This window comes from Protopterus annectens, chromosome 3.part0 (assembly GCF_019279795.1).
Source record: "Protopterus annectens isolate FY-2018-M chromosome 3.part0, PAN1.0, whole genome shotgun sequence".
In the NCBI taxonomy this organism is placed as follows: Eukaryota; Metazoa; Chordata; order Ceratodontiformes; family Protopteridae; genus Protopterus; species Protopterus annectens.
Genome location: NC_056731.1, coordinates 858,249,417 through 858,275,837, shown reverse-complemented (window position 1 = coordinate 858,275,837; position 26,421 = coordinate 858,249,417). Strand labels below are relative to the sequence as shown.

The following is a 26,421-nucleotide window of genomic DNA, read 5'->3' as shown; positions in this document are numbered from 1 at the left end:
CTTAACTGTTAATTGTTGAATTTCATCTACCTCTAATCTTGGCATATTTAAGTTTTTCATCAATATTTCCATTTGTGTGTTTTCTTGATTTTCCCACTTCTCTGCTTCATACAAATTTTCAGAAAATTTCTGAAATATCTCTAATACCTCTAAATAATCCCTGTTTATTATTCTTGTTAAAGGCTCCCCAAGTTTGGCAACAACCATTTCTACTTTCTATTGCCTAAGTCGTTCTGCCAAAAGTTTTTGTGTTTTAGAGCTATTATAAAAAAACAGTTGCTTAACAGCAATCTTTCCAAACTCATGCATACTATCAAGATTCTCCCTTATTTTCTCTTAAGTGCTCTGCAACTGTGCTTGTTCTTATTTGAGATTTCCCTTACTCTGTAATACTTCAACCTTTATCAAACTCTCTAAATAATTATTGTTACTTCTTAACCACATTTCTTTTCTTTTATTTTTACTTCTTAACCACATATATTTTCTTTTATTTCTACCCTATCTTTAAATTATACTTTCATATTATCCCACTAACTAGCTACAACTTCTGGAGTGCTTTCCATCTTCCTTAATAACCCACAAATAATTTCCACTACCCATTCCTTATGTTCCTCTCTTTTTAACAAGTAGTTGGAGAAGTGCCAGTATATAATCTTTAGTTTATTACCATGTGTTTTCATATTAGTAATTACTGGCACATGATCTGAAACAGTTATTGGATATGTGTCAATGTTAGTAACAAAATCCAGAAAAGCACACAGGAAGGGTAAAAAATAGCAATCCACAGCTTTGATGCAAAAGTTTAATATGAACCACACCAACACAGAAACGCTTTCACAAATATCACTGTGTTTTCGTCCCTGGTATACAGACTTCATCAGATGCAGACAATTAGCATTATACAACTTACATACTCCCCCTCATTACCCCTTTAGGACAATAAAATAGTGCCTTCTTAAAGCCTCTTATAAGACATCCACTAATCCACCACTTTGCAAGTTTCATTCACAAAACAAAGCACAAATAATGTATTTTTAAACACATTTTAGATATATTTGTCTTGCAATTAAACAGGTGGAAATTTTTACATTGTTTTTATAGGAAATTTTTAATGCATATTATGAATGTATTTGTGAAAAAGTTTTTTACACATATATTCCTTAGTGGATATTTTTTCCTCTTAAGAGGCTTCAAGAAAGCACTATTTTATTGTCCTAATAGGGTAATGAGGGGGAGTACATACGTTGTGTAATGTTGATTGTCTGCATCTGATGAAATCTGTATACCAGGGACAAAAATGCAGTGATATTTGTGAAAGCGTTTATTGGTGTGGTTCATATTAAACTTTTGCATTGAAGCTGTGGATTGCTGTTTTTTACCCTTCCTGGGCACTTTTCTGGAGACTGTTACTAGTACTTTTTGGTACCTTGGTTTCAGTTCATTTCCAAGGTTTATATGGTTTATATGTGTCAATGTTCTCAATTAAATCCACACATTCCTGTGATATATAATTTCTGTGTAGTCTAGCCCAGTTATTGTACCTTATGGAATAATATGTAAATTCTAAGTTCCTACTACTGAAGTCACATCTTCCATATCAAATCTTTTAATAAATTTCTTCAGACATCTACTCTATTCTGTTATATTTTTGGGTCTCTATTAGAATGTCGACAGGGCAGAAGACTGTACCCCCTTACGTCAACACAGCTTAACCGAAACCACTACATCTCGAATGACCAGAATAGCAATTTTTTTCCCAGGGGGGGAAAAAAAAAATCGCTGGGCCAAAAAAAAAAAAAAACTTACAGACAAAATAAAGTGGAGGGCTTCAGCCCCCCAACCCCCCATGTTCTGGCCTTTCAAAATTTAGTCGTTTTGGTTACGCTGTGTTGACATAAGGGCGTTCGCTCTTCAGCCCTGTCAACGTTCTAATACAGACCCTATATTTTCCTTTCTACTCCCCCAGATACATCATCAATGTTACAAATCAAATTCTAGCCCTACCTATATTATATATTCCGAGCTGAAAGATTATTTCTCCCAATTTTTTTAAAATCCATAACAGCATTAAAGGTGGAACATAAATACATGCCAGCATAATCCTCATACCTTGCTAGCAGCCACTTACTACCACAAATCTGTAATTATTATTATTTTTTTCCTCTTCTATCATTAGTGGAGCTCATCTAGTAACTAATTTAAGTACTCTTCTTTTCTTTTGTCCTTGATATTCTACTGAATATTCATCCTGAAATCCTATCAAATTCACATGCTCAGCTTTTTCCAAATAGGTCTCCTGTAGCACTCCTATTTACACTCTGCAATTCTTAATATAATTAAATATTTTCCTTTTTGTCTATATCTGTGACATCATTCATTTTCCAAGATAATATGGAAAATGTCACCATTATAATAAGAAGTCATTACTCCCACCTGTTATATATGACAGCTTTTTAAAATATCTATTTCAAGCCTTTGTGATACACGCAGCCACTAATATTTGGCAAGCCAATGCTTTATACATTTTTGCTACCATCAACATTGGATCCCATGTCATATTTTACAAAATTTTTTATTTTAATGAAACAAGAAAACAAACACACCCCCAGAACACCCCCCAACCTGTTAACTTAATAGAGACAAAACTATGTACATCTTCAAATAATGAAGTTTAACCCTCCTAATAAGAGCAATTGTCCTAAATAGACAGCTGGAAACACAGGCCTTAATTAACCTAAAATATTGGTTATCCATGCAAAGACGCATGTTATTGTCTGTCCTTCTACTTACACTAGTTGGTGACTGTTCTTTTTTATCTTTATTCCCCTCCAAGATGTGAAAAACAACTTGCATGCTTTCAGAAAACATTAACTTTTAGCATTGATGAAACCAGTGTTCTGGCTTTTATTTCCATATTATTAGCTTGTCTCCAAAGAAATGAAATAGAAAAAAGTGTAGTCTTCAGCTGCAGGCTTCTAAAGACAAGATGAAACATTTATTGCTAAAGGAAAACTTTTCATTATGTTCAGTGTTCTCTTATTTACTTGTTTCCAGGCAATCACCTATAAAAAAGTAAGAGAAAACATATCAGTTCTACATATATCATGATCTATGTTCTTTTGCACCCCACCCCCACCTTAATAAACCACAATTACAGCCTACTAACTTAAACATGCTTTAGGCTTTTCTCTCCTTCTGCACTGTAAGGCTGAAATTTCTTAACACTAAAAAAGAACAAAGAAAGAGAAAAAGGCATCTGTTTAGTATCTGTATCACCCACAAGAACAACTAAAATGCTTTACTATAAAACATGCAACTTATATCATGAAATGTTTCACATAAAGACTGTTAAGAACATAAATAGTTTTACTTAGTTACCTTTCCTTCCTCTTCCACACCCCTCAGTGTCCTTCCAAACACTAATGATATGAAATGAGGCAAATGCCTTTCAGATCCCCGCAAGTTTAACAAAGTCAGCATAAATCCACTTTTTACGTAAGTATCATACAAATGCAATCGATGCTTTGCAGTCTCACATTTAATCACTACTTTCAGGGTAGCTGGCCTGCTTCCATCTCAATCTTCCAACTCCAAATTCTGATTCAATTCCAAGGTACTCTTGATTCTTCTATTCAACTTCTATGCTTTTTTCTGTCTCTAAAGCACTTTCCTTTGGAAGAGTGGAAAAAGTTTCACCAGCAAGGTCAATAAGCATGCTTTATTAGAAGAATGAGAAACAGTGTCCCTTTCTGTTTTATGGCTCACTTTTTGCTGGACACATTTTTGTATTTCCTCCATAGCCTGTTCTGCATCAAAAATGATTTTGATCCTTGAGGAAAAAATATTCTGAAGACAGCTGGATACAGCAGATTGAATCTCACTCCTGCCTCTCAACATTCCCCGAATGCTAGAATAAATTTGCTTCTCTTCTGCCTGGTGTACAGTGAATTTGCATTTTCTGCAAAAACTCTACTGACTCCAAATTATAATACTTTGCCCTTTTGCCACAGTTTTGTCAAGGTCAAGTATTTCTGCTGCTAAGTTTGCATCTCTAATAATAATAATAATAATACAAGTCTTGGCTGCTTTCTTATGGCCAGATTTGGATGATATACACAGTGTGCCCTTTCAATTAACAGTTCCTGCTGTGGAATATCAGTCCAATTGCTTATCTGTACCTACATAAAATTAATACAGTGTGTTCCTTCTAGTTTATCTGGTACAGCAAACAAGCTCAGATTTCCCCTAAGAGCTTTGTCCTCTAATTCTACCAATATTTTAAATGTCTTTTCTTGATCAGTCTAATACTCAGACAGCCTTTTCTTCATTTTGCCCTCTGATATTTGTAGTTTTTATCATCTCATCTGAATATCTGTTTAAAGTGTATTCTACTTTTTCCCAGTCTTTTGTTATTTGAGTTGATATATTCTTTCAGTGTTTTTTTAATCAGCCGTGAGCACATTTAACTTATGTTTTCTTCTAGACTACTAGAAGCCATGTCTTTCACCAAAGCTGTAGCTTAAATTGTTTTTTTCCAAACAGCTGCATGATTCTTCCTCAGTCAGTGCTCTTTACCTTTTCTAGCTGATTTTCTTTCAGGCTGTTTTAGTTTCTTCTTTGCTGGCATCCAGGCAGTGTACCTACTAACCAGTAACTGAATTTACTAAAACTGAGTTCCTGGCCCACGTCTTTCAGTTTCTTTTTTCATATTGGAAGAGGTGAAGTTAAGCTGTTAATTGGTGTGAAGCCATCTTAGAAGGGTTTCCCTCATTATTTCTTATGGTAAATGGAGAAAAGTCTGTTGTCTTGGCCATAATTTTTAGTTCAATAAATTCTGTACTGAATTATTTAATTAGTTCAGCAAATTATTCTGAACTCAGAGAACTCTACACAGACAGACTATAACATGATTACATGCTGGCATCAGCTGTTCATATCACCAATCTAAGTTAGTAACATATTCCTTGGACATCTAAAATTTATTTAATGGGTAAGACCTGGAAGACATGGCTGTAAGTAGACAGACAGTATTGGAAATCTGCTATCGGTGGTACCAAGACTAGTGGTGAGAGGACTTATTGGTTATTTACTGAATCTGAACTAAGCTAGTATTAGTAATTATCTAAAATGAGAAGAGGGGAAATTAATATAATTATCTGCCATATCATGCTTGGCTGCCCTTATTAAGGTATGCCATAAATTTCTGAAGTGGCTGACCGAAGTCTATTAGCTGTAGCTAGTGTAGAAGTATGAGAAGTAGCTCCAAAGTCGGAACCATGAGTCATCACACAGTCCTTAATAATGAACTGTTTTTGTGTAGTGCTCAGTGGTTCTTGTTTTCTTCTGCTCCAAGGGACTTATTTTGTACAGCTACTTAATTTATCCCAATCGAATTGCTACAGAATATTGTTTTCAAGCACATAACTCTATTTTTTACAGCTGCCAGATGTTACGGTGCTGTGCAATATATAATTCCCAACATGAAGAATGAAACATACCAACTTATGTTAAAAATATATACTTTACTGAGAATTGTTTCTGTCTAGTTGGACTATCCAGCTAAAATGTACAAATATGTTTTCTATATGCTGTAATTCCATAGTAAAAGCAAAAATAATACAAACACTGCAAGAAAAAGGAATTTTCCTTGTCCAATTTCATCTATGTCAGAATGAGATGTTATTGGAGGCCCTTAGAATTCTGTCTACTGATTTAGGAAAAGCAGCAAATACCACTGCTTGCTTACAAGTACACAGAGTCCATAGACAGGGAGATAAGGGGTCCAGTTTCAGCGATATCCTTAATTCTCTTTCTGTAACAAGGTTTGTCTGAATTAAGTCCAATGAAGTAATCACAGCTGAGTAACTTCTCCATTTCCATCACATCTATACACAAGTAAAAAAAAAACAGTATGAACCAGGAACACGCTGTAACTATACAGGCAGCTTGCTGTCATGGGAGGGTTGATGCAATTAAATCTGTATAATAAATGGGACCATGGATGAAAAGAATTGTTTTCAGTTTAATGGAAATGGATTTCTTGCTGATAAGCTCCAAATAAAGTGGTCAAAATTGTAAACTTTTAAATTTAATGAAGTTGTGGCAGTAAACTACCAAGATTAGGCTTAGATAGCTGCATTACAGCAACAGCAAGCAAAATGAGAAGTATATTGGACTTTTGCGCTTTTTGTACAGTGGATAAGGCATCGACAGATGGCTATTGGTAAGAAGTTCTAAAATCTAGAAATTCCCTACTAAAAATGCAAGCTAAGTGGTGCTGTGGAACTGAAAGTGAGGACTATGAAGCTGTAGATGGTATTAGTGGACTGAGAGGAGTATGGAGTTTTGGTGTTTTGATAAAGTGTAAGAAGTGATTGAAATCTGACTGTGAAAGTATTCTAACGAAGTTTTGCTGGGCTTGAAAGGTCAGCTGGTAAAACATCATAAAAACGATGAGGTGATAATATTATTACCATTTATACATTCATCTACAAAAAGTAGGCTCTGTTTAAGCACGTTTGAAGTTTTTATTTATTTATTTATTTTTAGTTATTATATGCCATGAGTAAATTATGAAGATCTTGAATTACAGTGCTATTTTCAAGCAATTTATTAGCGTATTTATGTAATGGGTACTATGGGTTTAGTAAAAAGAATGTTTTTAAGTTTTCATTTAGGTTTGAAACTTGCACATTATTTTGGTAACATGTTTTTAATGACAGGAGAGGATCTAAATAGAGGCTATGATAACTGTATTTTTTTGTGAAGTGGGAAATCCATGCAGAAACACAGTCCAGGTAAGAGAATTGCTCAAAAGCATACAATTTTTCAAGTGAAGATTGAGGGACTCAAACGCAGGACTACAGAGTGAATTTAATTAGCAGCTCATAATTTTAACAACCACATTACATTTCTTCTATGTGCTGGCCAGATGGTGGTGAGATTAGTGGTATGGTGTTAATAAGAGAGAGCACTTAATTCTAAGGGCTTCCAGCTCATTCTGAAAAAAAAAAGAAACAAAGTACAAAATGCTACATAGAAATGATGACTGACATAGTGAATGCTTTAAACCTGTATACTTTAAAAAATTGCAGATATCATGCATGAAGATATATTTCCTGGAAACAGTATTCCTCATGTATATACAACAAAGCAATAGAAATGCTCCAGTAGCACTACTCAGTTTACAAATCTGTACATGAGAAGAATAACAACATTTTCATAAATAAAATTTTAAGAAACACACAAGACATTCTGCACAAGCAATTTCAATTTGGCCAATATTGTCTTACTATATTCTGTAGGTACCAGAAGCAAAAATAATAAGTACTGCCAGTGGTATAGCTGGATTGAGTTGGAAGACACTATAAATAGCCAGAGGTTTTGCTGTGCATTTATGACTCACTCACTTACTCACACACTGCCATACATTATAGACACAAACACACACACACACACACACACACACACACACACACACACACACACACACACACACACACACACCGGACACCCAAGGCAGTACCAGATTTCTAGCAAAACCTTTGCTCTGCACTATAGTTTTCAGCAGTTCAGAATTAGAAAACAGTATAAAGTGCTCAGTAAATATACTTCAAGAAATCAATGAAAATAACTGCTACACCTCCATTTGGTCTAAAAAGAACCAAAAGACGCAATCTATAAAGCACATCAGTCACAACATGCTCACACAGTAGCACTTCTCCTTTTTATTGCTATTAACGTCCAAGGATAAGAAAGACCTAACAAATGTAGTAAATAGCCATCTGTGACACAATTACGCTTTACTATATTCACCACCTTAATTTTTTTTAAACAAGAAACATCTTTATTAAATTATCACTTATGGCACAGGTAATTTTACATTTATATAAATGAAAATATACCATCCCGACACAATTTAAGTTGCAAACATTATACATTACAAACCATGCTGACAACTACAGCTGCAAACATTATACATCACTTTTAATATATCCAGTCATTGTCAGTCAACCATTACATAGCTCCTTCAGAGCCTGCCTTCTTTTTAAACATTGTTCCTCCTCTGCAAGTAGTGATCCCACATTTCTCATTTTTTTCCTGTGTAATTTACTCCTACCCTTTTCTAAATATCCCAGTTCCAGTTGTTTTATCTCTGTTACTATCTTTGTTACTTCTAGTAAAGCTGGTTTAGACTTTTGATTTCCATTTTCTAGTTATTGCTTTTTTGGTAGCCATCACAATTAGACTCAGTAAGGCCTTACTATGTCTAGGCAATTCCAACTCAGTATCATAGCTCAAAAAAATAATTTCCCTAGTAACTCCAATTTGCTCACCCAGCATCTCCGACAGAGAAGTCTGCAGGGAATCTTTAAAGTTTGCCAACTCATTACACTCCCAGAAAATATGTTTCCAGTTACCTCTTTCTTCCCCATCATACCTGCAACATTTGCTGCCTATCTGAGGAGAGATTCGTTGGAGCCTGTTTGGGGTATAAAAATATACATGTAAACACTTCCAGACAAAGATCCTATATCTTCTAGATTTTGTTGCATATTAGGGAGACATACATATGTCCCCCATTGTTTCTTTGTGAATTACTTATCCAGTCTCTCTTCCTAATTCTTCCTAACCTCTTCTGACTGATTCTTAAAGTTATCATGCAATATTTTATATGCTCTACTAATTACTCCTTTCCTAATGGCCAGTTCTGTTCTAGATTCTACTAAGAACTCTACCAATGCTAGTCTTTCATTTAGGACCCCCCATTTCTTTCTCTTTGCCTGTACTCTGATATCAGTCCTTGATATGGAAGGCAATCTCTGACCTGCAGTCCATATTTGTTATTGGCATCTTCCCATTCTATTACCTTTCCCTCTCTAGTTATTTGCTCCCAAGGTTCCTTTGCCAGTTTTCCCCAATATACTCCTGCCCCCTCTTGCCTATTGTTTATATCCATAATTACAGTCACCCCTATCATCAGAATCTCCTTTCTCTATATCCATACTGATTTAGTTCTTAGAATACCTTCTGCTACTTTATAAATATAATATTCTGTATGATTATTGTTGTTCTCCTAAAAGGTTTGCATACAAAATCCCAGTCTCTCCCAGTTACTTAAACTTTCATCTCTTTCCATTTTGAGTTATAGTTTTCTGCTTGTACTGTATATAGGATCCTTAACTGTGTTGCTCTGAAATACCCCTTCAAATTGAGTAATTTCAATCCACCCTGTTCTATTGGAAGAATATGTTTATCCCACTTGACTCTCACCATCCTCCCCTCCCGGATAAAATCCTTCAACTCTTTATTAATTACTATCCCTCACTACCTGAACTTTGTAGATATTGCTCTAACTCAGTACTGAAAGGGCCCAGGGCAAGAAAGATTATTATTTTGTGCATCTCCCACATGCACCCAAACAGTGATCAATGGTAGGCATTTACAGTCTTGCAGTTTAGAATACTTCTTCACTAAGAATTCATTCTCATTTTGAGTTTCATCCAACTCGCACAGTGATCTTATGAACAGCTGGCACACCCATGCCTCTGGTCAATTTAGAAATGCCAGTTCACTAGTCTTAATCATACAGCACAAGCTGTACTATTCAACTAAAGGTTTTTGGCATGTCTAATAAAAAACTAATCAGGTGTTATCTGAAATGGCTACAGACAAGTGTAAGTGACTAAAATGTACAATGCTAATGAGCTCTGCTATGACGCAACTAGACAGTCATGGTACAAAAAAAGTTGGGAAAACTAAACAGCTACAAGTCTGTCTTCCAAATAAATAATTCTGATCAGTTAATAATAATCATGATAAAAAAGTTAAAGACCACTTTTCACTTTGGCACTCAGTTTTCAGTAAACCTACAGTTTGTAACATGCATCAGTGGCTTGGGAAGGGGACTAATTTTTAATTGCTAATTCTCAAAAGGATAAACATAAAGGGCTGCTGAGACAGATTCATAGCTTCATAGGTGTGTACTACGCTAATGGCCCTGGAGCCTTTTTGAGTAGAGCCACCGGAGTGATCCCCGGGGTGAATTTTCTATTTCCCATCCACTCGTCAAGATTTCTCTTGAAGAGGGCCAGTGAGGTGCTCCGTTTGACATGTATAGGAAGTCTGTTTCATAGCATGGGCAGTCTCTGAGTTATGAATCTGTCTCTCCAGCTTGTTTTGTTGATTGTGGTAATGAGGTTGAGGTCCCTGGAGTGTGTAGTGTGGAGGGATTGGGATTTCTTTAGATGTAGCATTTCTAACAAAGCTGGGTCAGACATGGCTATGTAAGTCAAGCAGAGATTGCCTCTAAGTAAGCGATATGAGACAGAGAATAGTTGGAGTTTTTTGGGGCTGTCCATATAGGACAAGTGTTTAAGTTCTAGGATCATCTTTGTGAGGTACTTTTGCAGCCTCTCCAGTTGTTGCAAGTGTCTAGTGAGGTATATGCCAAATGGGGCATTGTACTCGATGATTGGCCTGATGAGGGAAAAGTAGAAGGAGACAATGACCTCTTTCTTCCTGGATGTAAAACCCTTAGTAATGAAATGTGCCACATAGAAGGCATTTCGGACCACAGTGGCAATGTGGTGGTCAAAAGAGAGGTTGCTGTCAACCTGTGTTCCCAGATATCTTATGACGCCTTCTCTGTTCAGTGGACTACCATCGATGTGGTAATTCATAGGAACCAGTTTTTTCCCAAAGGGGATGATGACACATTTTTTGGCATTGAGCTTAAGGCCATGGTTCTGACACCAGTTGTTGGTCTCAGTGAGGCCTTTCTGTAGGATGTCAACATCACTTGGGGAGTTAATTATGGCTCTCAACTTGCAGTCATCTGTGAACTTTGTCAGCCAGAGTCCATTTGTGTTGGCCTGGACTTGAGAGAAGTAGATACCAAACAAGAGAGGACCCAGGACCAAACCCTGTGTGACCCTACTCGTGACTAGTCGGCAGTCTGACTTGGGAGTCAGCTACTTTCACAATGTGGATTCTGTGAGCAAGTTTGCAACCCACCTAGTGATATAGGGGTTGATGCATAGCTTAGTGAGCTTTTCTATTATTCCTGAGTGGGGAATGGTATCAAAGGCCTTGGCCAGATCAAGGTAGGCTGTATGAACCACCTTGCCTTTATCCACAGCTCTGGTGACGGACTCAAAGAAGTCAACCAGGTTGAGCAGGCATGATCTACTCTTCACAAAACCAACTGTGTGGGAGCCAGAGTTTGGAGATTCCTTATATCCTTGTTTATTAGGTCCACAATGATGTGTTCCATAGCTTTGCATATCAGACTTGTCAGGCTATTGGGGCGATAGTTCCCAGGGTCTGTAGTCGCTCCTCCTTTGTGGAGAGGGATGACTGTAGTAGTGCGCCATTCGGTAGGAACAAAGCCTGAGGTGAGGCTGTGATTGAACAGGGCACACAGGTGAGGTGCCAGTTCACTCTGCAGTTCATGTAGAACACAGGCAGGGATATTGTCAAGTTCTATAGAAGCTGCATTCTTGACCTTGTGCAGTGCTGTTTTAACCTGTGCAGCAGTAATACTGGGTGCCTGGCAATCTACTGGTATTGTGGTTGGTCCTTGGGGAGGGGTGGTAAAGTTGGCACTGAATCTGTTGGCCAATATATTGGCAATATCTGTTGGCTCAGAATAGGAGGTGCCATTGTGCAACAGCTCGGAGCAAATCTGTAAATTGCCGTGGAGATTCTTTATGTAACTATAGAAGGCCTTATGGTTGTCTTCACTATCTGCTGCAATTCTGTTTTCATAGCTAGCTTTAGAGGATTTGATGAGGGATCTCAACTTTTTGTTGAGGCTAATAAGGGAGTTTTTCCCAGTCATAAAAAAAAACATCAGTCCAAAGTCTCAGACCCATGACCCTAGTCAGAGCAATGTACCACTACACCCCCTACGCTGTTGTGAATTATATTTCATAGCACTGAGGATAATGGTCAGTGGTTTCATATAATCACAGAGAAGCAGTATAAACTGTTGATCTACAACATTAGATAAGAATCACTATCCTCCACTCAAAGAACAGGTGTTATTGTGGCCTTTACTTTCACTCCACTAGCCCTTCAACAGCCCAGATTTATTCTATAACCTACATGGTCATAACACTGAAGATAAAAAAAAAACATTCTCAAGTGGAGGAGGAATGCTCATGCACTTTCCTTTAATCAAAGTGTTCTCTACTACTGACAACCAAAATAAGGTTATAAATAACACTCCGATCATATAGACAGAGCACTCATAAATGGAACTATAATGTAGTGCATTTTAATGGACCAACATATTTGCCTCAAAATATGAAGCATTGTGATAATTAGCACTGAAAATGCTCTTTTCAGTTTGGCAAGTTGCACAGAAAGAAATTTACATTGGAAACCAAGTGTTTACAGCAGTTAAAGCCATATCAAACCAGTCTGTAAAGGCAAATGAAGACCATGATACTGACTACTCCCACAATAAGGTCAACAGTCAGACAAGAGTGGAAGAAAGCACTCATTAAAACATAAAAAAGTTTTTTTTGTGTACCTCTGAATTTCTTACCTGACAACCAAGGTAAAGTCAAACAGCATACTATATCAGCAGACAAAGAAACCACATAATAAAACTAAAATGTGGATGCATTACGTTTCTGTGGAAACATCTAACCAAGCCAAGTCTTGATAAGAATGTAGTATTAATGTAAATTAAACTGCACTCCCAGTATGATTTATGCTTGTTTAAAAAGTGTAATGATTTACTTTTTGATCTTACTTTCACTCTGTTGTTCACCCAAACTTATGTTCTGAGGACTTTAAGTTACATATACAAACTGCATTGCTTTTACCATTCACTAGATGTGTGTCATTTCTTTTGGTTATAGGTTTTACAGCTTTGGGTAAAAATGTCTTGTTACCAGGCAGAACTGTTAAAATCAAACACTTTAATTAAACAACTAAAATCCAAGCATGCAATCTTAGTTGCCAAAGCAACTCCTTGCTTTGGTAACTACTATTGGATACGGGTAAACCCCCTGGGTTTAATGACAATATTAGTATTTCTAGTGTTCTTAAAATTAGGGCTGCCGACCTATAAATTAGTGGCTTGCTGGATTAATTAAATATACATACATACATATTTTTTACAACAAAAAAAACTTTTTTATATTTTCTTACATATTTTTCAGCAATAGATTTTTATAAGAAGCATACATTTTTTAGACTGCTTTTTCCTATTATTAATCTATTTTGGAACATGTTTTAAGTTAATAGTTTTAAGTGCTAAGAGATACTGTGTGGAATTTTAAACATTTAAATATTAGAACGTTATGGAAAGAGTTAACTAAGCTCAACACAGAAGTAATATGTTCTGCTCAAGTTAATTGATGTTAAGTAAATGTGTTTAATTATTTACGTCGAGGGTTCTTTTGATTGGTTGGGTGGGATTACAAAAGGGTTCTGATGGTATTGGTTTAAATGTTTTGAATGAGTCTGAGATTGCTCAGATGAAAGCCTTTAACTGATTTTTGTTGAATTTAATAAAAGATGGTTTTGCTCTTGCTTGTGGTACAAGTTTGCCGTTTTTTTCGTTGGTTCTCAGTCTTGGCAGTAGTTTTATGTGCTCTTCTACAGTTTAATTTCTGCCACTGCTCATGAACCTATGTTACAGGTGAGTAGTGGAGGCACTGCAGCAAAAGGTAAGTACTAAGCTAGCTGCCCTTGTTGGCAATTTTAAGCCTAGCCAAATTTCCCTCAAAGGTGAAGATCAAACCCTGTACCTTGTATCTGTGCGGTAGGCACCTTAACCATTATGCCAACCCCCGACCCCATGAAGTTTACCCTCTGCTGACACTTAACCTTGGACTGCACTCGGCCTCCACCAACTTCAAACTAAGCATTTCAAATAAGATAGATGTAAAACCACAATAACTAAAATAGTTGACCAGCATGTTAATTTTGTACAGTATTTATACATTTCCATGTCTCTTACATGATGAGAAGAGTATTGCAGTACTACTGAATCTCCGTAGAATGCTTCTAGCTTTTCAAACTCTGAAGTTGCAACACTTATATAAAATCATATCTTTAAAAGACAATATCTGCCCTTTTTTTTCAGATAACACGCTATCTAAGGGCCACTGAATACAGACTGTTTCAGGTGAGACTCGTGGGTTTATAATTAAGCACAAATCAACAGCAATAGCCCATAAAAAAAAAAACAGAAACTGAAGTTGCAATAACACACACAGTGCATAAGTACAAATTATACAACAGAGTCATACATATTAAGAAACTGTAAGCTAACGAATCCAACAAGTGATATGATAATAAAACACAATTACTCAATGCACTTGCCAAATTAAAAAGAAAAAAATGAGGATAAAAAAAAATACAACATGTATGCCGAACAAAGTAAATGAGCAGCATAACGTCTTTTTACAAATTACAGCTAATACATACTGCTGAGTAGTAACACAAGTAAATGAGCAGTATAACGTCTTTTTACAACTCACAGCTAAAACATACTGCTGAGTAGTAACACAAGTAAATGAGCAGTATAACGTCTTTTTACAAATCACAGCTAAAACATACTGCTGAGTAGTAACACAAGTAAATGAGCAGCATAACGTCTTTTTACAAATTACAGCTAATACATACTGCTGAGTAGTAACACAAGTAAATGAGCAGTATAACGTCTTTTTACAAATTACAGCTAATACATACTGCTGAGTAGTAACACAAGTAAATGAACAGTATAACGTATTTTTACAAATTACAGCTAAAACATACTGCTCAGTAGTAACACAAGTAAATGAGCAGTATAACGTCTTTTTACAAATTACAGCTAATACATACTGCTGAGTAATAACACAAGTAAATGAGCAGTATAACGTCTTTTTACAAATTACAGCTAATACATACTGCTGAGTAGTAACACAAGTTAATGAGCAGTATAACGTCTTTTTACAAATTACAGCTAAAACATACTGCTGAGTAGTAACACAAGTAAATGAGCAGTATAACGTCTTTTTACAAATTACAGCTAAAACATACTGCTGAGTAGTAACACAAGTAAATGAGCAGTATAACGTCTTTTTACAAATTACAGCTAATACATACTGCTGAGTAGTAACAAGTAAATGAGCAGTATAACGTCTTTTTACAAATTACAGCTAATACATACTGCTGAGTAGTAACACAAGTAAATGAGCAATATAACGTCTTTTTACAAATTACAGCTAAAACATACTGCTGAGTAGTAACACAAGTAAATGAGCAGTATAACGTCTTTTTACAAATTACAGCTAAAACATACTGCTGAGTAGTAACACAAGTAAATGAGCAGTATAACGTCTTTTTACAAATCACAGCTAATACATACTGCTGAGTAGTAACACAAGTAAATGAGCAGTATAACGTCTTTTTACAAATCACAGCTAAAACATACTGCTGAGTAGTAACACAAGTAAATGAGCAGTATAACGTCTTTTTACAAATCACAGCTAAAACATACTGCTGAGTAGTAACACAAGTAAATGAGGAGTATAACGTCTTTTTACAAATTACAGCTAATACATACTGCTGAGTAGTAACACAAGTAAATGAGCAGTATAACGTCTTTTTACAAATCACAGCTAATACATACTGCTGAGTAGTAACACAAGTAAATGAGCAGTATAACGTCTTTTTACAAATCACAGCTAATACATACTGCTGAGTAGTAACACAGGTAAATGAGCAGTATAACGTCTTTTTACAAATTACAGCTAATACATACTGCTGAGTAGTAACACAAGTAAATGAGCAGTATAACGTCTTTTTACAAATCACAGCTAAAACATATGCTGAGTAGTAACACAAGTAAATGAGCAGTATAACGTCTTTTTACAAATCACAGCTAAAACATATGCTGAGTAGTAACACAAGTAAATGAGCAGTATAACGTCTTTTTACAAATCACAGCTAAAACATACTGCTGAGTAGTAACACAAGTAAATGAGCAGTATAACGTCTTTTTACAAATTACAGCTAATACATACTGCTGAGTAGTAACACAAGTAAATGAGCAGTATAACGTCTTTTTACAAATTACAGCTAATACATACTGCTGAGTAGTAACACAAGTAAATGAGCAGTATAACGTCTTTTTACAAATCACAGCTAATACATACTGCTGAGTAGTAACACAAGTAAATGAGCAGTATAACGTCTTTTTACAAATCACAGCTAAAACATACTGCTGAGTAGTAACACAAGTAAATGAGCAGTATAACGTCTTTTTACAAATTACAGCTAATACATACTGCTGAGTAGTAACACAAGTAAATGAGCAGTATAACGTCTTTTTACAAATCACAGCTAAAACATATGCTGAGTAGTAACACAAGTAAATGAGCAGTTTAACGTCTTTTTACAAATCACAGCTAAAACATACTGCTGAGTAGTAACACAAGTAAATGAGCAGTATAACGTCTTTTTACAAATTACAGCTAAAACATACTGCTGAGTAGTAACACAAGTAAATGAGCAGTATAACGTCTTTTTACAAATCATAGCTAAAACATACTGCTGAGTAGTAACACAAGTAAATGAGCAGTATAATGCCTTTTTACAAATCACAGCTAAAACATACTGCTGAGTAGTAACACAGCACACAGTTGAACTGCTAAACATAAAGAAAGAAACAAAATGTCAGAATACATAAGATATTTGATTATTTCCAAAAAAATCCAGACATGGATAGAGAAAACTACAAGTAACTTCAGACAGTACACAAGCGTGTTGGCTCAGAATACAATATTTGTAAAATGCAGTGATATTTCTGCTTTCCAAGGTAGAAAACAAACACAATCCAGTAAAAATGCAAAACAGACTTAAAACTGTTGCATAAAACAGAAATATAATAATAACCAAGGATTCAAGTTTTCCTCCCATAAAAACACGCCTAAGACTATGACAGCAGGCCAAGGGTCCACAGTCCACTCTACTAATATTTCAAAATAAAAGAAAACCACCATCTTCAAACCTCAAGAGGGGGGTCATTTCAGTAATTAAAAAAAAAGTCAATTCAACCACTGCACATTCCAGCCACCTCAACCTAGACCCCTTTCCAGTGACATTAAAGTTTCCCAATCCAGAGACCTTTATAGTAACACTGAGGATTTCCAGTTCTCTAAGTATCTCTCTCTCTCTCAAATGACAATTGCCGAATCAGCAAATGTCTCTCCCCTGAAATAAAGCAGCCATTTTCAAACCCTCAAGTGTGTTCCAGCAAAAAGTTCAAATCTACCAGGGCAATGTATTATTCCACAAACAGGCCCCTTTACAATGACAAGGAGTGCCCTGTCTTCCTTTGTCAGTGATTGTACTTGTGGCAATGACAAGGTACATTTGAAGTTAGAAGCCACTGAAAGGAAGAATGTCTTTTCTACAATAAAAGAAAATACTTCCCTGTCACCTACAGCACAAACACCTGACCTTCACAATACAGACTGCCTTACTCATCTTTTTCTCTGTACTGGAGACTTGTTTTCACCCACTGAAAAATGATATAAGCACTTGGAGTTTCCTCCATCATTTCCTAAACGGCTTTCAATAAATGGTCATGCCTGGTATCTGGAAGCTCAGACTTTCAAAATACCATTTATGGTATCCTTCCTTACATAAGCTCTGCAGTAACACTGCCACAGCATTTTCAAAATTTTTCCTTAAAACAATAATCAGCTCCCAGAATTATAAGCCTTTGCTTAATAAAATAAACTTTCACTTGTAGCTTTTCCAATAGTCTGTTCAGCCTTTGCCTAATAAAATAAACTTTTATTTGTAGCATCTCCAATAGTCTGTTAAGCCTTTGCTTAATAAAATAAACATTTATTTGCAATAGTTTGATCTGTGTACTCCATTCTTCTATATGCCACATCTTTTTCCATACGAGTGGTTACTTTTTGATACAAGGGCAATTATTTGGCAACAGACACTGCACTGGCAAATTTTGATTCTGAAGTTACCATCCCCTGCTTTCCATCAAAGGTAGAAAAATTTATTTGTTACATCTCCAACAGTGTGTAATATGTGCTCAAATCTTATATGTGCAGTCTTTTTCCATACAAGCAGAATCCCACCTAATAATACACAGATGGTTGTTTAATAACAAAGACTTACTGGCAATTTTGATTCTAAACGAGTCCAGTGCCTCCCCATCACAGGTGGGAAAGATGCAAGGAAATTTAACTACAATAAGACATACAAAACAGCACTAAACTTGACATGACAGTAGTCTATCTCAACTAAATATGTATAACATATAATTTAAAACAATAACACATCTAGTAAAGCTATCAACATACATTTATGCAAAGTGTGAAAGGTGTCTCTGAGCATAGTGGCAGGTTTTGCACACAATATATTATACTATGACCTTCCAAAACGAATAAAGAGTTGTGAGGTAAGTGTAAAGCTTGGAAGACAGGAAAGGTGTGATGACAATTCACAAGGCAGTCTGTTATACAGGCTTCTAAATTTAGCAAGGTCAAAACTGTTTTTTGACAGAGCAAAGGGCTCACAATATCCCAGCTAAGACAGCGGGACCCTGCTCTGCTGACAAAGTTTAACTGATACTCCAGGTGGCTTCTGAATTTACAGCATTACCTAATCTAGTCCCATAGGGAGCTGACTATCCAAGGACATCTCTAAAATGGGATTGTCAACATGGGTCTTCCACATTGAATACTGATTCCCAAGCAGACAAACTGTTTCAAGTCACTGTCTTAAGTAACTACTGTCTGAGCTAATTTAGGACTACAGACAGCAAAAGAGCCAAAGTAGTTGGATCTGGGATAGGTCTGTACAGTAATATGTCACCTGTACAGAGAACTCCCTAAAATCTTGAGTTTTTGTTTCTTAATACAGTGCAATGTCCCAAGACCTGACCCTTGAAAAATGCCTGCTCTGAAACACTGGCAAACAAAAATATAGGGTTAATAAATGTCACACATAAAATGATCTGCCACACAGACAGATGATCTCATGGTAGGTGGAATGTACCATACAGCATTTCAAAAGTAATGTAACACACTGCTGCTTACCTCTGTTCTTCTGGAAACAATGAGTCCTGTTCATCTGGCTTACATAACTGCCTTTATATCATGAACTTTTGGAAATCACTTGCTCACTCATGTTATCACAAAACAAGTGATTATCCATATCAGCACACAGCTGTCTCAAGCACTTTTTTTCTTCTTCAAGACTGTGTAACAATGGAGTTTGTATATATAAGTTTAGGGGGCGTTGAGTACATTGGGCTTACCTGTCGGCAAAAAAAAAAAAAAAAAAACTTGCTTCGAGTGGTCGTGTTACTTTCATGCCATGGGTAACTTTTGGGATGGCATGAGTGAGCATTTGCAATGCACATGATTGTGTAGCAATCTCTTATACAGGAAGCAGGTCCTATCTGGCTCACATTAGAACAAACACAGTTAGCAAGGAATGCAAGGACTGTGCTGCTATGACTGGTTCAGAGGACTGGCAGAACCCAGTGTGTAGACTTCATCATACTTGCTAGCATGTTCTACTGGCCTTGACCTTGTTGACTCTCTCTCTCTCTGTCTCCAGTGCTTCATATAATGTGTCAGATTGAACTGACTGTCTGAAGTTCATAACAATAAGATGATCAAAAATGGAGAAAGTGGGCAAGAATTCGGAAAAGGAGTACAAATGTTATCCTTTCTTCAAAACAGGGAAGATTTGGTTACTGAAAAGGAAACGTGATTGGTTTAAAGATGCACCATGTTGACATTTTAAGAAATCTGGGGTACAGACTATCAAGATATCAAGACTCATAGGGTTTCTGCATCAGAATTACTACTTATTTATTCATGTACTTTGTTTTATTTCCCTTCCCAGGAAAGTTCTGCTGGGCACAAGGCCCTTTTCCATTAGAGGTCCAGGGAGAAAGGCCCCATACACAAAGTTAAAGAGCAATGCATTCTATTACCACATTTTCACATTCTGTGCAAATGTTAAAACATTCTGTCATCATCCACTACTCTTGAAATGGAATAGCAAAGCTTTGTTCTTCATAAGCATAAACAGTGCTTCCACTGTCAGTAGGTCAGTAGATGGCATGGATTAATTGATAATTAATGTACACAGGAGTAGGGGGCTTGAGATACGAGCCCAAATTTCTCATAACCCTATGTTCCTCAAATCCCGTGGAATGAATTGTTTTCCATGATAACATTCCCTGTTGTTGTTTATTCCTTCCTTACCAGCGTCAGTACATGGTGACAAAATAAGATAAGGATAAACCATAACATTATAAGTAGTCCCTAATACAAACATTACACTACAAACACAAAAAATATTAAAAGTCAAAATATCTTGCTCAATATTTTCTGTAGCATATACATCACTTCAAAAATGTACATTTGTTTTCTTCTCTGGTTGAAGGATGACAAACTAATTTAGCACTTAATAATGTTTTGGAAGTCAATGACAATTTTTTCTTATTATTTTTAATGTTTAACAAAATAACTACATTTTACAACTGAACGGAGCCCTCTCATAAATTATATATGTTTATAAGTGTTAACATTGGTAAGAAATACAAAACAGTGGATGGCACTGCAAATCCAAATATGCAAGGGCGCCCACTCCCTGTAGCAGATTTTTTCATTGTTCATGTGTAAAACAAAATTATAAAATGTAGATAATGGAAGTGTTACAATCCAAGGACTGTTGAAAAAATAATGCATGAAGATACCAATAAAAACTCTGGCTCATCAAATCTGCCTAAATGTTGCTGGTAGCCCTATAAAACTGAACCACACCATATTCCATTAATCCTGGGCACCTCTGAAACCATGTGTTAATCTACACTTCACCACACCTGTAATACTGTGCTCTAAGACCCTGGCATCTACTCCATTAAGAAATTTTTCTTGATGTCAGTTTTAAGTCTTCTCTCTTCAGATTACACCAATACCACTACTTTCCTACTCTGTCTTTCATTTTCATTTCTACACAAACTAGATCTAAACACCCAGTAAAGATATTGATGGTAGAAGATGCATGTATCTCCCTTTCCATGCTCCCCTCTAGTCTCTGTGCCCCCACAGTGCTCAAAGACTTTCCTCATACATCAAGCTCCCAATTCTTCAAACATCACACAACCAATCGACATGAAATCCATATCCCAGTACTGCCTTCACAACTGGGCACAGGAATGAGGCTTCACCAGCACCCTGTTTAATAAAAATATATAGACCTGCAACTGCAAAGTCTATAACCCTGTAATAAACCTCCCAATCCTGTTGCTCTTTGGTGGTGCTTTCCCACTGTTCATTTCACCAGTAATAAAAGAGAGCACATCATCACAGAATGAGGAAGAAGTATAGTGTGTAACAAAACAACACATGAATTAGTATTATAAAAAACAGTCAGGTGGTAAAGCCAATATACAGTGTATATACAGCCAGGAAAAAAAAGGTGGCAATTTGTTATACAAAGAATCAGCCAGGTTTCCTGTTTTTTTTTTTTTTGGGGGGGGGGGTTAAATAGTGGTACATGAGGAGGTAAGGGCTTATACCATTTCATAAGTATTACTGAAAAGAATCAGAAGCAGGCAGAAAAGCCACTGCACTTGGTGTACTTGGGCCACGAAAGAGGTAGCAATTTGTTATGGAGAAGAAACATCCATGTATTTAGGGGATGGGGGATCTTTAAGTATGGGTACAGAAGAAGGTATAGATTGATGGCTCTTCAAACCACATTTCAAATCTCCTTAAGAAAACTGAGTGATTAAAAAAATAAGAAGGGAAAAAAAAGAAAGATGAGTGATTTCAAAAATAAAAATGGCCTACAATGTTCTTACTGATCAGTCACATAGTAGGAAAGGGCAACATGTTCATTTAGTTAAGTGCAATCTAACGTAATCTTGTATACATTTTAAAAGGAAGGGGTAGATCAGTCACCAGTTCAGGTGGACATAATGAGCAAGACTGAATAAGGCTGATCTGTGCTAATCAGCCAGGTGTGCCCTCTACACTGCTTAATGCTACATGTTTAACATGCCACAAAAGCCGTACAAACAGTAGTTCTCCAGCAGCAGACAGCATCTTCTAATGCCCCTTTAGGTGCACCAGCGAAGGCATCACTGGTATCTTAATTGTTACTATCATGTTCTGCAGTTTCTAACATTAAATAAGGGCCTGCAGCTTGGAGTTGCAAGATATCCACTTAAAGAATTAGGTAAATTGACAATGTTTTAGACCTACCATTGAGAATGGTAACTGGTAGACATCCTGTATAATCTGAAATTGCTCATTCAGAACAGTAAATGGTATAGGAAATGCAGGACCAGCACAACAAATGAAATCTTGAGAATTCTTTTTAGTTGCTCTTTGTCCATGTGCTGACCACTCTGTTTTCATGCTCATTTTATTTTAGTAGAGTCAGTGCATTAAAATATATGACACCCTAACACTCTCATAGCATGCTTTACTATGTTATCTCTTATGACCACACCATATAATGCATATGTCTTCATAAATAATTAATAAATTACAGCAACAAAGGATGACTTACTATACTTATTGCCTCCCCACCCACAGACAGAGGGCTCCCAGTAACCACAATGTCTGCTGGCACCTAAAACCATTTATGCAAACATGTTGATGAGCATAGAAGGTGGTGTTCACTCATCATTTATTACTCATTTGATCTTTTGGTCTCTGGTATCAGGTTTATTTAGAACATCAGCATAAATGTACCTTCCTATACAGTATGTTAACCTCTGTTAAACCTCAGCTATGGCAACATACACTCAAAATATGACATTTGAAACATCGATGATGAAATCACATATTAGCCAAGGACATTTCAGGATCCCATCTAGTGACATCAGGGCAACTTTTCTAGTTTGCTTCCCAGATCATTACATAAGGAGTAAGTGACATAAATATGTGTCCAGACAATGATTATTTCTCAGCCTCAAAAAACACTACTTCACTGCCACTTATCACCCAGGTGATGACCTTGCAGGAAAGACAATGTCACTTCCATGACAAAAACAGAACACCAGGTATTATGTTTTTTTATCTTACACCTCCATACAAGTTCCTTAGCCAAGAACGCTGATGTTACAAGCCACTGCATAAGCAAACCACTCTGGTACATTTCCTAGTTAGATCACATTGCCTTCTTCTTCTTCCTAACTGTGTAATATATTATTTAATAGGCCAGCCAGTCTCTTTGAATTAAGTGAGAAGACTGCCTACAAGGATAAAAAAAATCAATCCTTCTCGTAACCTGAAGCAACCTCTCCTTCACAGTGACTTCTAAAGACATAAATTTAATATAATCATCTTTACACGGCTTTCAAAGATGTCACGGTGCCAAGTGCCAGGAAGTAATTTTAATCCTGCACAGAAAAATAAGGTACTACAATATGACCAACCAACATCACTGACTTCAAGAACATTTCCTGGCTGGCAGAAGAGAATACTGCACTTTGCAAAGGTCTGAATATAAAAACGAACAAGCCAGAAAATTATTTTAAGACTACATAAAAGATCTGAAGACCAGTTTAAGGATGTATTTTGCTCATTTACTTGTGAAAAATCCTAATTTTTGAGATACAATAAAGCATACCTACTGTGTGACAGTATGGTGCACATTAGAGCAATCGGCCTATTAAAAAGACGCACAGCAAACATAAACAGAGGCAGCCTAGATGTGTAACCTAAATACATAAAATATCAAGAAGTGGCCCTTACACAAGGCAGGCTTACCTGAATGGATGGCTGAATGTCGTCTGTTGCCATGGCAGCATGATCTAATTACATGATTGATAAGGCTAGAGTAAGAGTGCTGAAATCCTACACCACTGTCATGCAGCTACACGCAATGAGAAAGAAGCAGAAGCTTAACTATAAAGGACAGAACAACCTTTCTATGATTGCAAAATCTCTGAAATAAAATGACATTCAAACTCAAATAGCCAGTGTGTAAATTGCAGTGCAAAAAAAAAAAATAAAAAAAGATAACCTTAAAAAAAAAAAACAGTCCCAATCTCTGCCTCGCTGGGATGTTAACTGCAGCCTTTTCTACCACTCATTCACTAAAATAAAAGCAGAGAGAAACAGTGGAAGACGACCTGTCTGTCCCTTAACTAGAAAGCTTTCACAGTATTAAACATGAATGCAAAATGGCTGGCGCAAAAGGTTTTTGCATATACCATACAATCAGCATAATTACTGGAAAAAACACAATATATCATTTCATCTATTCATGTATCGATTTTTGACTAAACGAGGAACGTATATTACAATGTCCTGTACAAATTTCCAACAACAATGCCATAGTAAAAACTAATAAATCCATTCAACAGCTGTCTATATATAATGCATACTGACAGAAGGAATACAGACCTCCCCCAGCACACTCAGACACCACACACAAACACATTAACAGCCAGCAAGCAACTTCATATTTAATCCCAGTAACACCTAGAAGCTACTATACTAACATTTGAGGATTCCCTTTCGCATGGGGCACCTATTACAAAATTATAAAAATAACACCTTGCTCTTGTGCACCGGTCTGTTACATCAATCGCTGCAGCTCCCGTTTTCACCTCATCATTTTCAGCATATATCGTGCCCTCTAGCAAGATTAACTAGTTTCCCTCAACAGCCCACTGGACTTACTCGTGTAATGCTGTGTTTGTTTTCTGTGCATGCAGCAAACGTAGAATACGCTCGGCATTCCCATGTTTCTCCCTACTGATTCACATTTCGTAGAGCCAAGTCAGTATTTGTGTTGCTTGCCAACACACACACACACACACACCTACGGAACTCCTTGCAGACAGCTGGGTGCGCTCTCAAACTTTTCCTGACACCACTAAACATCATCCTAGAAGTGCTCCTAATAACATGTATTTTGTTCCATCTTACTTATGTTTGCAAATTATGATGGAGAATAACATACAGATAATTGCAATACAACACGATAAGTAGATGTTTTAATGAATAAATGAGCGAATGACAAACTACATGGGCCTGCAAGACCGAGGAGATGGGGCAATCCTGTCATTCGGGACCAAGGAGAGCGGTGCGCTAGGCAGGACTCCCTAAACAGGTCAGTCATCAGTAACTGTCAAAACACCCCATTTGTTCGGCCAAGTCCGGCCGCAGGGCCACAAATCCTTTCCGGGGAAACCACCCGTGTTTTAAAGACAGTCCATTAACGTCCTCTTACTACTCAATCTCTCTCCCTGGAAAAAAAGAGACATTTTCTCTGCTTTGTCTGTGACCAAGGTGTAGTCTAAGAAAAATGTGGAAACACGCAAATATTTCAAGATAGAAGCGCAGTTTACCTCCTTCAAAGTGAAGTAAATGATGGGAGGAAACTTACTGTGAGATGGGCCCGGCCGGCACGCAGCAGTCCAGTTCTTGACCCTGTCCTTCTCCTTGCAGTGCAGTAGCTCTGCCTGTCTCCTTCTCGGTAGTAGACTGATATCTGCAGCACTACTTAGCTGCTGCTCCACTCTCTCACTCTTCAGTATGTAAATGTGTAACAGAAGCCAAATATGGAGCAGCGGGCTGCCTCTGCAATAGCTCAAGGATCCTTACTCTACGCAAAAAAATGGATGGAGGCAAGGCAACACACTGGCAGACTGCCAAGCAAACAGCCGATTAATGCGTACGCACAGCCCGAGATGGAGGCAGCCTTAACCCATTCGTAGGGGAGTATCTAGGAAGCGTTTTGTTTTGGAGGAAAACCTGCTGTTTGACGTGATTATTTTGGTAGCACGCTCGCGCTGGTATTTTGACAGGTCTGTCAACCAAAGTATCACGTGGTTAGCAGGCAGGGTTTAGAGTTTCTTTCAAGGCTAGACGTAATTAGGTAGGGTGTAAGTAAGTCTGGGTTATTACACCGTGTTTATGAAGAGTTAAATTTGTGCGCACCAAACTTCAGAGGTTTCCTTGAAGTGGTGTTACTGTTTTATTCAGTGCAGTTCAGGATTACCGCCAAGCTGTGTGCTGTTAAAGGATCTTCTTCAAAACTAGCAGAGAGGATAAGCTTGTTGTCAGTGGTGCTCGTGACATTCATTACCAACCGCTGATACTGACTGAAGGTTTTGAATTCCATGCCTATATAAACTTCTTTCGCTTTTGTTTTCTACCGGGCAAGATGGCATTCCCGAAATAGTAATTAATTATATAATCGTACAATGGAAAGTTACCTGTGAGTAATTGTATAACGTGTTATACAGGCACGCGCATACACATATAACTGTTAGTGGTCACTGATGTTGACTCAAATTTTAGCTCTGTCCCTCGAAATCTTTCCTAAAACGTGACGCTTAGAGAAAAGTTGGTGGATTACACTCCTAGCTGCCAAAAAATCAGGGAGAAATCCAGAAATAAT

The 26,421-nt window shown here is 36.9% G+C and overlaps 1 long non-coding RNA gene across 1 annotated transcript in view; it reads right to left on the bottom strand.

The window, feature by feature from the left end:
- LOC122796596 overlaps positions 1 to 25,713 on the bottom strand; it is a 908,771-nt gene extending 883,058 nt beyond the window's left edge. Inside the window, exon 1 of the long non-coding RNA XR_006363993.1 lies at positions 25,405 to 25,713. This is a non-coding gene — a long non-coding RNA (uncharacterized LOC122796596). The remainder of the gene's footprint in view (positions 1 to 25,404) is intronic.
- Positions 25,714 to 26,421: the final 708 nt, after the last annotated feature.